Below are 14,555 nucleotides of genomic sequence, written 5' to 3' on the forward strand. Positions count from 1 at the left end.
CCCATTCCTCCATGCAGATCTCCTCTAGAGCAGTGATGTTTTGGGGCTGTCGCTGGGCAACACAGACTTTCAACTCCCTCCAAAGATTTTCTATGGGGTTGAGATCTGGAGACTGGCTAGGCCACTCCAGGACCTTGAAATGCTTCTTACGAAGCCACTCCTTCGTTGCCCGGGCGGTGTGTTTGGGATCATTGTCATGCTGAAAGACCCAGCCACGTTTCATCTTCAATGCCCTTGCTGATGGAAGGAGGGTTTCACTCAAAATCTCACGATACATGGCCCCATTCATTCTTTCCTTTACACGGATCAGTCGTCCTGGTCCCTTTGCAGAAAAACAGCCCCAAAGCATGATGTTTCCAACCCCATGCTTCACAGTAGGTATGGTGTTCTTTGGATGCAACTCAGCATTCTTTGTCCTCCAAACATGACGAGTTGAGTTTTTACCAAAAAGTTATATTTTGGTTTCATCTGACCATATGACATTCTCCCAATCCTCTTCTGGATCATCCAAATGCACTTCAGACGGGCCTGGACATGTACTGGCTTAAGCAGGGGGACACGTCTCGCACTGCAGGATTTGAGTCCCTGGCGGCGTAGTGTGTTACTGATGGTAGGCTTTGTTACTTTGGTCCCAGCTCTCTGCAGGTCATTCACTAGGTCCCCCCGTGTGGTTCTGGGATTTTTGCTCACCGTTCTTGTGATCATTTTGACCCCACGGGGTGAGATCTTGCGTGGAGCCCCAGATCGAGGGAGATTATCAGTGGTCTTGTATGTCTTCCATTTCCTAATAATTGCTCCCACAGTTGATTTCTTCAAACCAAGCTGCTTACCTATTGCAGATTCAGTCTTCCCAGCCTGGTGCAGGTCTACAATTTTGTTTTTGGTGTCCTTTGACAGCTCTTTGGTCTTGGCCATTGTGAAGTTTGGAGTGTGACTGTTTGAGGTTGTGGACAGGTGTATTTTATACTGATAACAAGTTCAAACAGGTGCCATTAATACAGGTAACGAGTGGAGGACAGAGGAGCCTCTGAAAGAAGAAGTTACAGGTCTGTGAGAGCCAGAAATCTTGCTTGTTTGTAGGTGACCAAATACTTATTTTCCACCATAATTTGCAAATAAATTCATTAAAAATCCTACAATTTGATTTTCTGGATTTTTTTTCCTCAATTTGTCTGTCATAGTTGACGTGTACCTATGATGAAAATTACAGGCCTCTCTCATCTTTTTAAGTGGGAGAACTTGCACAATTGGTGGCTGACTAAATACTTTTTTTCCCCACTGTAAATCTTGTCCAGGTGGGAAAGGGCAGTGTGGAGTGCAATAGGGATTGCATCATCTGTGGATCTGTTGGGGTGGTATGCAAATTGGAGTGGGTCTAGGGTTTCTGGGATAATGGTGTTGATGTGAGCCATGACCAGCCTTTCAAAGCACAGCTAGCTTCCATCCTCCTCTTGGTACATTGACTTCAATACAAAACCTAGGAGGCTCAGGGTTCTCACCCCCTTCCATAGACTTATACAGTAATTATGACAACTTCCAGAGGACATCCTCCAACCTATTAGAGCTCTTGCAGCATGAACTGACATGTTGTCCACCCAATCAAAAGGATCAGAGAAAAAATCTAGTACTGAAAGCATAAGCTACAGCTAGCTATCACTGCAGTGCATAAAATGTGGTGAGTAGTTGAGTCAGAGAGAAAGAACAGTTTTCAACAAATTAATTTATTCAAAAATGAAGGAGAAGCAAGAGAGAGAGAGATGTCGTTATTTTTTTTACTTTCAGTTTCACTTACTTAGCTAGCAAATGCATCTGTCTAGTTTAGTTACTCAAAACCCCGGCTCAAACAGAGGGATGCTATGTTAGCTAGCTGGCTATGACTATCCAACACAACACTGGAACTCTTCCAAGTCAAGGTAAGCTTTTGGTTTTATTAATTTATTAACAACGGGGACCGCCGGTGTAACTGCTGAATGATTATACACTGTAACGTTACTGCATGATTGTAGCGGGCTTAGTAACGCATTAGTTATATTAGCTATGTTGATTAAGACGTTACTTTAGCTAATATGGGGACAACAATGTAGGCTGTGTGTAGTGGTTATGACATGGTTTGGCTTGGAAAGGTTTTTTCGCCTGGTCAGATACAGCTAATGTGTTGTTCATTGAAGTCCACAAACGAAGGGAAAAGGTGAGAGGGAATTCAACGTGGCTGCTATGAAAGTGAACTGTGTTTATGTGTCATTCCGCCGATTCTGTTGAAAAACATTTCTTAAATGGAAGAAAACGAAACGGGGATAAAAATACCTGAATTTGTCCAATAGAAACTCTTGGACTAATGATTACACCCTAAATAAGCTAGATGCAGGCAAGAGTGTGCAAGGCGTTATTGAATGTGTCACTGTCTGTCATCTCACATTTTTCTCTCGACCTGTGTGCGACAACGTTGTAAACTTTCATTCATAGGCTAGGTTGTAGCAACCTCATGGGTATAGGAAAAATGTGAGTATCATGTAGTAGCCTAAACCTATCAATTTTACATTGAGCTGGGTGAATGGAATACGAATGGCAGTCATCCCAACATGCTGTAAAAAAAATTGTCCTCCCTCATCATAAACGGCACTGACCGCCACTGATGTAAGTGGTCCGATGAAGCGAATGCTAAGCTACAGGACTGTTTCACTAGCACAGACTGGAATATGTTCCTGGGATTCATCTGATAACATTGAGGAATTTGCCACATCAGTCACCGCTTCATTAATACTGTAAGTGCATCGACGACGTCGTCCCCACAGTGACCGTACGTACGTATCCCAACCAAAAGCCATGGAATACAGGCAACATTTGCACTGAGTTAAATGCATGAGCTGCCGCTTTCAAGGAGTGGGACACTAATCCGGACACTTATAAGAAATCCCGCTAAGACCTCCGATGAGCCATCAAACAGGCAAGCGTCAATACAGGATTAAGATCGAATCCTACTACACCAGCTCTGGCACTCGTTGGATGTGGCAGGGATTGCAAACTATCACGGATTACAAAGGGAAACCCAGCCACAAACTGCCCAGTGACGCGAGCCTACCAGACGAGCTAAATGCCTTCTATGCTCTATTCGAGGCAAGCAACACTGAGTCATGCATGAGAGCAACAGCTCTTCTGAACGACTGTGTGATCTCGCTCTTCGTAGCCAATGTAAAACAGGTTAACATTCATAAGGCCGCGTGGCCAGAATTATTACCAGGACGCATACTCAGAGCATGCACTGATCAATTGGCAAGTGTCTTCACTGGCATTTTCAACCTCTCCCTGACCCTGTCTGTAATACCTATATGTTTCAAGCAGACCACCATAGTCCCTGTGCCCAAGAACGCCAAGGTAACCTGCCTAAATGACTACCGCCCCATAGCACTCACATCTGTACCCATGAAATGCTTTGAAAGGCTGGTCATAGCTCACATCAACACCATCATCCCAGAACCCCTGGACCCACTCCAATTTGCATACTTCAGATCAACAAATGACGCAATCTCTATTGCACTCCACACTGCCCTCTCCCACCTGGATAAGAGGAAAACCTATGAGAGAATGTTGTTCATTGACGACAGCTCAGCGGTCAACACCATAGTTCCCTCCAAGCTCATCACTAAGTTCAGAACCCTGGGACTGAACACCTCCCTCTGCAACTGGATCCTGGACTTCCTGACGGGCCGCCCTAAGGTGGTAAGGGGAGGCAACAACACATCTGCCACGCTGACCCTCAACATGGGGGCCCCTCAGGGGTGTGTGCTTAGTCCCCTCCTGTAATCCCTGTTCACGCACGACTGCTTGGCCGCGCACAACTCCAACACCATCATTAAGTTTGCTGACGACACGACGGTGGTAGGCCTGATCACCGACAATGATGAGACAGCCTATAGGGAGGAGATCAGTAACCTGGTAGTGTGGTGCCAGGACAACAATCTTTCCCTTAACGTCAGCAAGACAAAGGAGCTGATCGTGGACTACAGGAAACAGAGGGCCGAGCACGCCCCCATCCACATCGACGGGGCTGTAGTAGAGCGGTTCGAAGCTTCAAGTTCCTTCGGTGTCCACATCACTAAGGAATTAACATGGTCCACACACACCAACAGAGTTGCAGGAGGCTGAAAAGATTTGCAATAGGCCCTCAGATCCTCAAAAAGTTATACAGCTGCACCATAGAGAGCATCTTGACTTGCTGCATCACCGCTTGGTATGGCAACTGCTTGGCATCCGACCACAAGGCGCTACAGAGGATAATGCATACATCACTGGGGCCGAGCTCCTTGCCATCCAGGACCTCTATACCAGGCGGTGTGAGAGGAAGGCCCTAAACATTCTCTAAGAATCCAGACACCCAAGTCATAGACTGTTCTCTCTGCTACCGCATGGCAAGCGATACCGATGCACCAAGTCTGGAACCAACAGGACCCTGAACAGCTTCTACCCATAAGCCATAAAACTGCTAAAAAGTTAACCAAATAGCTACCCAGGATATCTGCATTGACCCCCCTTTGCACGAACACACATACCCTGCTGCTACTGCTTACCATCTATCCTGTTGCCACTTTATCCCTACCTACAGTGCATTCGGAAAGTATTCAGACCCCTTGACCTTTTTCCTGACCAAGGCCCTTCTCCCCCAATTGCTCAGTTTGGCGGGGCAGCCAGCACTAGGAAGAGTTTTGGTGGTTTCAAACTTCTTCCATTGAAGAATGATGGAGGCCACTGTGTTCTTGGGGACCTTCAATGCTGCAGAAATGTTTTGGTACCCTTCCCCAGATCTGTGTAGCCACACAATCCTGTCTCAGAGCTCTACGGATAATTCCGTCGACCTCATGGCTTGGTTTTTGCTCTGACATACACTGTCAACTGTGGGACCTTAAATACAGTAGCTTGCGAAAGTATTCACCCCCCGTGGCATTTTTCCTATTTTGTGGATTTTTGGGGGGTTTGTATAATTTGATTTACACAACATGGCTACCACTTTGAAGATGCAAAATATTTTTTGTGTGTGAAACAAACAAGAAATAAGACAAAAAAACAGAAAACTTGAGCGTGTATATCTATTCACCCCCCCCAAAGTCAATACTTTGTAGAGCCACCTTTTGCAGAAATTACAGCTGCAAGTCTTTTGGTGTATGTCTCTATAGCTTGGGATATAGAGACATACATCTAGCCACATCTAGCCACTGGGATTTTTGCCCATTCTTCAAGGCAAAAAGGGTCCAGCTCCTTCAAGTTGGATGGGTTCCGCTGGTGTACAGCAATCTCTAAGTCATACCACAGATTTTCATTTGGATTGCCACTCCAAGACATTTAAATGTTTCCCCTTAAACCACTCAAGTGTTGCTTTAGCAGTATGCTTAGGGTCATTGTCCTGCTGGAAGGTGAACCTCCGTCCCAGTCTTAAATCTCTGGAAGACTGAAACAGGTTTCCCTGAAGAATTTCCCTGTATTTAGCGCCATCCATCATTCCTTCAATTCTGACCAGTTTCCCAGTCCCTGCGATAAAAAACATCCCCACAGCATGATGCTGCCACCACCAATCTTCACTGTGGGGATGGTGTTCTCGGGGTGATGAGAAGTGTTGGGTTTGTGCCAGACATAGCGTTTTCCTAGATGGCCAAAAAGCTCAATTTTAGTCTCATCTAACCAGAGTACCTTCTTCCATATGTTTGGGGAGTCTCCCACATGGCTTTTGGCGAACACCAAACATGTTTGCTTATTTTCTTTCTTTAAGTAATGGCTTTTTTCTGGCCACTCTTGTCACGACTTCCACCGAGGTTGCCTCCCCTCCTTGTTCGGGCAGGCTTCGGCGTTCGTCGTCACCGGCTTAATAACCACTGCCGCTCCCATTATCATCACTCCACTTGTCTTGTCCTGTTAATCACACACACCTGGTTCTCATCCCCTCATTAGTCTGTGTATAAGTGTTCCCTCTGTTCCCTTGTCTGTGTGGGTGATTGTTCCATGTGAGAGTAGAGTAGCTCGGTTGAGCTACTCTCTTGTTGTATTGCCGGGGTAGAATTATTTTCCCCTATGCTTGTATATCGTTTGGAGTATTTCCGTACCGTGATTGCCAGGGTAGAGTTTCCCCTGTGCCTATGTTTGTATGTCGCTATCCAGCGCAACTGTGACGGAAAGGAATAAACTCTGTATTCGGTGATTTACCCTCCTGCGCCTGACTCCTTCTATCACACTCATCACAACTCTTCCGTAAAGCCCAGCTCTGTGGAGTGTACGGCTTAAAGTGGTCCTATGGACAGATAATCCAATCTCCGCTGTGGAGCTTTGCAGCTCCTTCAGGGTTATCTTTGATCTCTTTGTTGCCTCTCTGATTAATGCCCTCCTTGCCTGGTCCGTGAGTTTTGGTGGGCGGCCCTCTCTTGGCAGGTTTGTTGTGGTGCCATATTCTTTCAATTTTTTAATAATGGATTTAATGGTGCTCTATGGGACGTTCAAAGTTTTCTGATATTGTTTTATAACCCAACCCTGATCTGTACTTCTCCACAACTTTGTCCCTGACCTGTTTGGGCTCCTTGGTCTTCATGGTGCTGCTTGTTGGTGGTGCCCCTTGCTTAGTGTTGTTGCAGACTCTGGGGCCTTTCAGAACAGGTGTATATATATATTGAGATCATGTGACAGATCATGTGACACTTAGATTGCACAGAACTAACTAATTATGTGACTTCTGAAGGTAATTGGTTGAACCAGATCTTATTTAGGGGCTTCATAGCAAAGGGGGTGAATGCATATGCACGCACCACTTTTCCGTTCTTAATTTTGTAGAATTATTTTTAATAAGTTATTTTTTTCATTTCACTTCACTATTTTGTGTATGTCCATTACATGACATCCAAATAAAAATCAATTTAAATTACAGGTTGTAATGCAACAAAATAGGAAAAGCGCCAAGGGGGATGGATACTTTTGCAAGGCTGAACAAAAATATAAACCCAACATGTAACGTGTTGGTCCTATGTTTCATTGAGCTGAAATAAAAGATCCCAGAAATGTTCTATAAAAACAAAAAGCTTTTCTCTCAAATTTTGTGCACAAATTTGTTTACATCCCTGTTAGTGAGCATTTCTCCTTTAGCAAGATAATCCATCCACCTGACTGGTATGGCATATTGAGAAGCGGATTATACAGCATGGTCATTACACAGGTGCACCTTGTGCCGGGGACAATAAAAGGCCACTCTAAAATGTTGTCACACAACACAATGCCACATATGTCTCTAGCTTTGAGTGAGCGTGCAATTGGCATGCTGACTGCAGGAATGTCCACCAGAGCTGTTGCCAGAGAATAGACTCCTTTCCAGTACACGACACACTGATGTCATGCACAGATGCGCGCAAGTCTTGGCTACAGTAAGAAAGCCATCGCTATCCGCGCCCATTCAACATAGCCTAGATTTAAGTTTTTATTACTTCTAAACAAATCGTGATATATATAGAGATTTTTGCTGGCGTTCTATAAGAACTCCCCGTGTTCTGCCACCAACTTGCGTGGCAATGTTTGCAATCACAGAAAGGTGGTAGCCGGCTAGTAACAGTGACTAAGGTTCAGGGTTAGGTACTGTCTGATGGCCTTGAGATAGAAGCTGTTTTTCAGTCTCTCGGTCCCAGCTTTGATGCACCTGTACTGACCTCGCCTTCAGGATCATAGCGGAGTGAACAGGCCGAGGTTCGGGTGGCTGAGGTCCTTGATGGTCTTCTTGGCCTTCCTGTGACACCGGGTGCTGTAGATGTCTAGGAGGGCAGGCAGTGTGCCCCCGGTAATGCGTTGGGCAGACTGCACCACCCTCTGGAGAGCCCAGACAGACAGACAGTTCACAGGGACACCATTAGATTAACACAGAGAGATGGAGTGCTAGAGCTGAGAATGTGATCAGCTGGAGAGAGTTGTAATCAGAGTGACAGACTGAGGGGTTACACAGAGTGTTGACTGTGCACTCTTCATGACATACAATGGAAACTACTTGAACGATGACCTCACATAATGCTGTAGACATGTATTTTAATGATGACGTTGTATAACGGCTGTGTGTGTGTGTGTGTGTCTTTACTAGATGGTAGCCTACAGCTAATGTTGAGTTAAACATTGTGACCATGTCTCCCTCTAAACCACAGATTGTCTGGTGGTGGAAAAACACGTGGCTGATGATATTAACAGATCAAGGATCAGATTAGCGTCCCCAAATTCTAACCTCAACCATTTGGTGTAAAACAACCAAACTGAATTCGGGCAACTTCAACACATTTCGATGACAACAGCCTATAGGGAGGAGGTAAGTGAACTGGCATTGTGGTCCCAGGACTAAACCTCACCCTCAAAGTCAGCAAAACAAAAGAGTTGATTGCTGACTTCAGGAAGCAGGGGAGGGAACATGCTCCGATCCACATCAACGGGACTGCAGTAGAAAGAGTGAGCAGTTCAAATCAAATCAAACTTTATTGCTTTATTTGCTTACTTACAAGCCCTTAACCAACAATGCAGTTCAAGAAAGAGTTAAGAAAATATTTACCAAATAAACTAAAGTAAAAAATAATAAAAAGTAACACAATAAAATAACAATAACGAGGCTATATACAGGGGGTACCGGTACCGAGTCAATATGCGGGGGTACAGGTTAGTCGAGGTAATTTGTACATGTAGGCAGTGGCGGCTCCTGAAATAATTCTCAGGGGGGGCAATTTTTCTGATGATTTAGGTGACCTACACACATTTTCAAAAAGATATGTCCAGCAACAACATGAAGACAGGGGCAGCATATAAGTCAATGCCAGAAGCATTTATTGACTGATCTCAAAAGTGTTGACTTACAAAAGCAAAATAAGTTATCACAGTAAAAATAATCAAGGGTGTTCTTTCACATTCCTCAACACTGCATAAACAATATGCATTTCCATAAACAAATGAAATATCAGCTGAAAATACAGCATCTTGGTATTTGTTCAGATTGCAGGATCAACAAGAGCTTTTACCACATTTTTTGCCTCATGGTTGAATTGGAAATATGTGCACCTGAGCATAATTCACAACAAGCAAGCAGGAGCTTTTGATAGAGGCTACTGAAAACATTGATGCAAGTTATTGGTAATAAGAAATTTTTATAGACTTCCATATTCTGCCCTCTTGTATATATTTGTGAAAATGAACAGTGATAGACATTTTGCCTGAAAACAGAATTTGAAAATAATTTATAGAAAAGGTAAACACAGCTATCTGTATGGCTTTGTAAAAATGAACAACCATATTCTGGCCAATTGTATAGATTTGTAAATATGAACAACCATATTCTGGCCAATTGTATAGATTTGTAAAAATGAACATGAACAGATTATTTTATTTTTTTTACTTTTTTTTAATGAAAAATAACTATTTTAAACAACATCAACTGTGAACTGATTTGGGCATGTGTGTGTTAAAGAGACAGACAGGGAGGGACAAAGAGAGAGAGAGGCTACATTACTTGTACTGAAACTGTTCTCTTCTCTCTTTCAATGCAGCAAAGCGGTCAATGACTTTCTCATTGAAATCAGGCATGCTGAGGACTAGTTCCCTCTCCATGGAAAGCATGGCCAGTGCATTCAGACGTTCCTGGCCCATTGAATTTCGCAGGAATGTCTTAACTCGTGTCAAAGTTAAGAAACATCTCTCAGCTTCAGCTGTTGTCATTGGAGTAGTTATGAGGATGTTCAACAGAGTCACAGTCTCAGAGAACGTCTCCTGGAGGTTGTAGCTCATGAGAACCTGGTACAGTGCCAGTGCACCACAGTTTGACTTTCTCGTCGTCGGCAAAAATACCGTTCAGTCTCTCCAAAAGCACACTGGCGATTGAGACTGAGGTTGATTCCGAGATGGGAAGGAACTCAAAAAAGCGCTCCTGCACTTTGTGGTTGCTATCTATGTACCTCAGCACAAGCACCAGCTGTGTCTGTGTAGAAACGTCCGTGGTCTCGTCAGCTTGGATAGCTACGAAGTTCGCCGACTTCACCTCCTCCACAATATGTTCCCTCATGACCGCTAGCATACACTCCAGTAGCTCGTTTTGAATGGTCTTTGATGTGAACTTCTTTCAAATAGACAATCGAGTTGCACTGAAGGCTAGCCATCTTGATAGTAGTACGTGAATTGATTGACGCTGCTACCCGCTCTTTTCTTAGTTACGTTCATGGTTATGTTACGTATGACGAAAGCGCGTAAGTGCAAGCCCTCAGAAACCCATAGAGATTGTATTGAAAGCTCAGATATTTGAAAAAAAATTTTTTTACATGAGAGTCTATGAGAGACTTCTGGGGCGATTTTCAACCTGACTGAAATCGCCCCAAAAGGGGGGGGGGGGGGGGGGGGCATTTAAACACGACTTTAGCCTGATTGGACATTTAGTGGCAGATCAGACGTCTAGATTAGAACACTGATAACTACTGTTGCCGTGATATAATTGATTAGAAAAAAATCCCTTCCTTTTCCCGTTTGGCAGTGCGTCGCCCATATCGCCCTAATGAACACACCGCCCCTGCATGTAGGTAGGGGTAAAGTGACTATACATAGATAATAGACAGCGGGTAGCAGCAGTGTAAAAACAAATTGAGGGGGGGTCAATGTAAATAGTCTGGGTGGCCATTTGATTGATTGTCTTATGGCTTGGGAGTAGAAGCTGTTAAGGAGCCTTTTGGTCCCAGACTTGGCGCTCTGGTACCGCCTGCCATGTGGCAGCAGAGAGAACAGTCCATGACTTGGGTGACTGGAGTCTTTGACAATTTTTTGGGCTTTCCTGTGACACTGACTAGTATACAGGTCCTGGATGGCAGGAAGCTTGGCCCCAGTGATGTACTGGGCCGTACGCACTCTCCTCTGCAGCGCCCTACGGTCAGATGCTGAGCAGTTGCCATACCAGGCGGTGATGCAACCGGTCAGGATGCTCTCGATGGTGCAGCTGTATAACGTTTTGAGGATCTGGGGACCCATGCCAAATCATTTCAGTCTCCTGAAGGGGAAAAGGTGTTGTTGTGCCCTCTTCACAACTGTCTTGGTGTGTTTGGACCATGATAGTGTGTTGGAGATGTGGACACCAAGGAACTTGAAGCTCTCAATCCGCTCCACTACAGCCCCGTCGATGTTAATGGGGGCCTGTTCGGCCCGCCTTTTCCTGTAGTCCACGATCAGCTCCTTTCTCTTGTTCACATTGAGGGAGAGGTTGTTGTCCTGGCACCACACTGCCAGGTCTCTGACTTCCTCCCTATAGGCTGTCTCATCGTTGTCGGTGATCAGGCCTACCACTGTTGTTTCGTCAGCAAACTTAATGATGGTGTTGGAGTCGTGTTTGGCCATGCAGTCGTAGGTGAACAGGGAGTACAGGAGGGGACTTAGCATGCACCCCTGAGGGGCCCCAGTGTTGAGGATCAGCGTGGAAGACGTGTTGTAGCCTACCCTTACCACCTGGGGGCGGCCCGTCATGAAGTCCAGGATCCAGTTGCAGAGGGAGGTGTTTAGTCCGAGGGTCCTTAGCTTAGTGATGAGCTTTAAGGGCGCTATGGTGTTGAACGCTGAGCTGTAGTCAATGAACAACATTCTCACATAGGTGTTCCTTTTGTCCAGGTGGGAAAGGGCAGTGTGGAGTGCGATTGAGATTGCTTCATCTGTGGATCTGTTGGGGTGGTATGCAAATTGGAGTGGGTCTAGGGTATCCGGCATGATGGTGTTGATGTGAGCCATGACCAGCCTTTCAAAGCACTTCATGGCTACCGATGTGAGTGCTACGGGGCGGTAATCATTTAGGCAGGTTACCTTCGCTTCCTTGGTCTTAGATTAATTTGTATTTTAAGAATAATGACTAAAGGATTTCACCCCAAATACAGTATAAATGTTAGAATTATCATGTAGTGTCAACCCACTAACAGAGGGGGCGGTACTAAACATTCAAGGGTGAAGGGGAAGGAGGAAACTGTTTAGAAAAGCCACCTAAAGGTGGGAGGAGTCAAGTTCAGGAGGTATAAAACAGAGTGTATGTGTTTTTGGCGCTAGAGCTCTCCATGAATAAAAATACAGATAATCCTTGTGGGTTGTGGACCTTGAATCATTGATGATTAAAACCAGAGCCTTACAACCTCTGGTAATGATTCAAGCTTAGGTTGAATTAGAGATAGAAATTCTCGTAACAGTGTGGTCCTTCGAGCCGGAGCTTAATATGTCTTTGTCGTTCTAAGGACACCGAAACCCGTGCACGGGTGGGTGATTGCATCCGTGAAATAGTCCTGGCCTTCGACGTTAAGGTTATAAACAGGCCGGTGATGACTCTGATGAACGATAAAGACGTTAACGAGTTTGAAAAAGCATTTAAATCCAAACTGCAAGGAATAGGTCAGTAATTTTTATTCATGGGTTTTGGTGAAATGATTTGAACTTCTATAAGAATAGTGATTCTTGTGGAGGGCAGAGAATAGTTACCAAAATCGCGAAGGAGAATAATTCTGGGAATTATTACTAAACGGAGAGGGTCCCGAAATTGACCCTAGGTAAATAGCTATTACCAAAATAATCTAGTCCGAAATGACAAGGGGTGAAAGGCCATCACCAATGTAAACTAGTTTTTATTGAGACTGTACTGGGTACAGTGCTACGATAAACAGGGAAAGGGATGATTTTCGTCGTGTGCTATGGATAAATTAAACAGGTCAAAAGTCACGTATATGACTGGGGATTTGCTAGAACTCTGTCTGTTTCATGAAACTAGAGCAGTTACGACCTCTAGGTTACAAATAGGTTTAGCAAATGACTGTATAATGTTGTGTACGTGTGAGACTTGAGAATCCATCAGTATACGTGATCATTGTTTCAAGGAAGGAGCTAAAAATAAGTCGCGTGAGAAAAAATGGTTATCTGACTCTTTTCATGAAACCGGAGTTTTAAATAAAAAACTCTGGATTAGGGGTTAAATAATTTTAAATGGTTAATTACAAAAGCAGATCATACATTGGCTCAAGAGACGCACTAAAATAATAGCTCCTAGAAGAATAATTCTGGGAATTATTACTAAAGGGGGGGATTTCTTATTTTTCCACCATGGGAAATCTTCTAAAGAGGTCCGAGAATTAACGGGGGATGAAAGATATATGTTAGGAAGAGATCGAAGAAATATGTTTTATGGATCCATTTGGGAGAAGAGGTATGAATTTATTGGGCATCTCGAAGTAAAAAAGTTAGAAGTTATATGATTAGGCAGATGCATGTAAAACGGATTTGAAAAAACAGTGAAAGGAGGGGCTAGAGACAGCAAGTGTTTTTTTAAGCGCGAAAGTGCTTTAACGGTAACAAAGGAATATTTAACCATCGTGACTGCAGAGGTAAAGAAAAGGAATAGGACAGTACATTTTTTGGTTCAACGGGTAAAATGTTTGAAAAAATGATTCGTGTCAATTAAGAATTGGCTAAAAACAACACGAAGCGATTATTTGAGAGGTACCTATAAAATTCCAACGATGCATATGTATGAACTTTCTCACTCAAACGTAGACGTACGTCATGAGTGAGAAAGTAGAGAATATTTACATTTGCATTTTTGGTCATTTGGCAGACGCTCTGGTCCGGAGCGACTTGCAGAACCAATAGAGGGTTGCATTGAACTATTATGTTGTGTTGGGCATTTGAATGGCATAAGGTGAAATATGTGTGTATGAGGGAATTCAACGGCGGGTATGAATGATAACCGGATACTACTTAGTATTTGGTTGGTTAAATGCTGAATAAAAGATTTGAGGCGTGGTTATGGGGTAACTAGGAAGACGCACTTATTCAATGGGGAATGGGTGTAGGGAGAGAGAGTTTTTACGTGTATTAAAAGTTGCATTAGATAGCTTTAGTAATATTCTAGATAGGTCTATGAAAATATGTTACAAGTACGAATGACATTATTTCCTAAGAAGGAAGATTGTAGGGAAGTTTCCCGCGCCTCCCCCCATAATGTAGGAAGGAGCAGGAGAGGGGGGGGGGAGAGGTGAGAGACAGTACATAGTTCAGATGGTAGGAATGTCATTAAGTGTATGCTGATCAACGATATCAAGTATTTGTTTTATTGATTGGGGCCGAATCAGAGAGAACGGTTAAAGAGATTGAATAGCGAACTGAAATGGGTTAGCGGGAAAATACAAATAGATGGAAAATTTTAAAACGATAATTTATTTTCGTTACAGGGAAGCAAGTGGCATTGGCTGTTGTGCTGGGGGAATAGCGCCAGCCTGTGGTGGGCTCTGTATTTGTTATAAATAAATTTATATTTTAAACTAAAGTGATGGAATAGACTACAATTATAACATCAGAAAAAGGGCACAATATAATTCGTAATAGTTATTATAATTATTATTGATAGTTATTGCAGTTATTATCATTGATTCAGTAATGATAGAAGGGTAGAGAGGAAATAGGCAGGTTAAGGGTAGAGTTAGATAGAGAGAAAGAGGCAGGAAGAGCTAGAGAAAGTAAACACAGAGAGTTTAAACACAGGGAGTTGAAGAGATTAGAAGACTATAATA

This window comes from Coregonus lavaretus (genome assembly GCF_964263955.1).
Source record: "Coregonus lavaretus genome assembly, chromosome: 5".
Lineage (NCBI taxonomy): Eukaryota > Metazoa > Chordata > Actinopteri > Salmoniformes > Salmonidae > Coregonus > Coregonus lavaretus.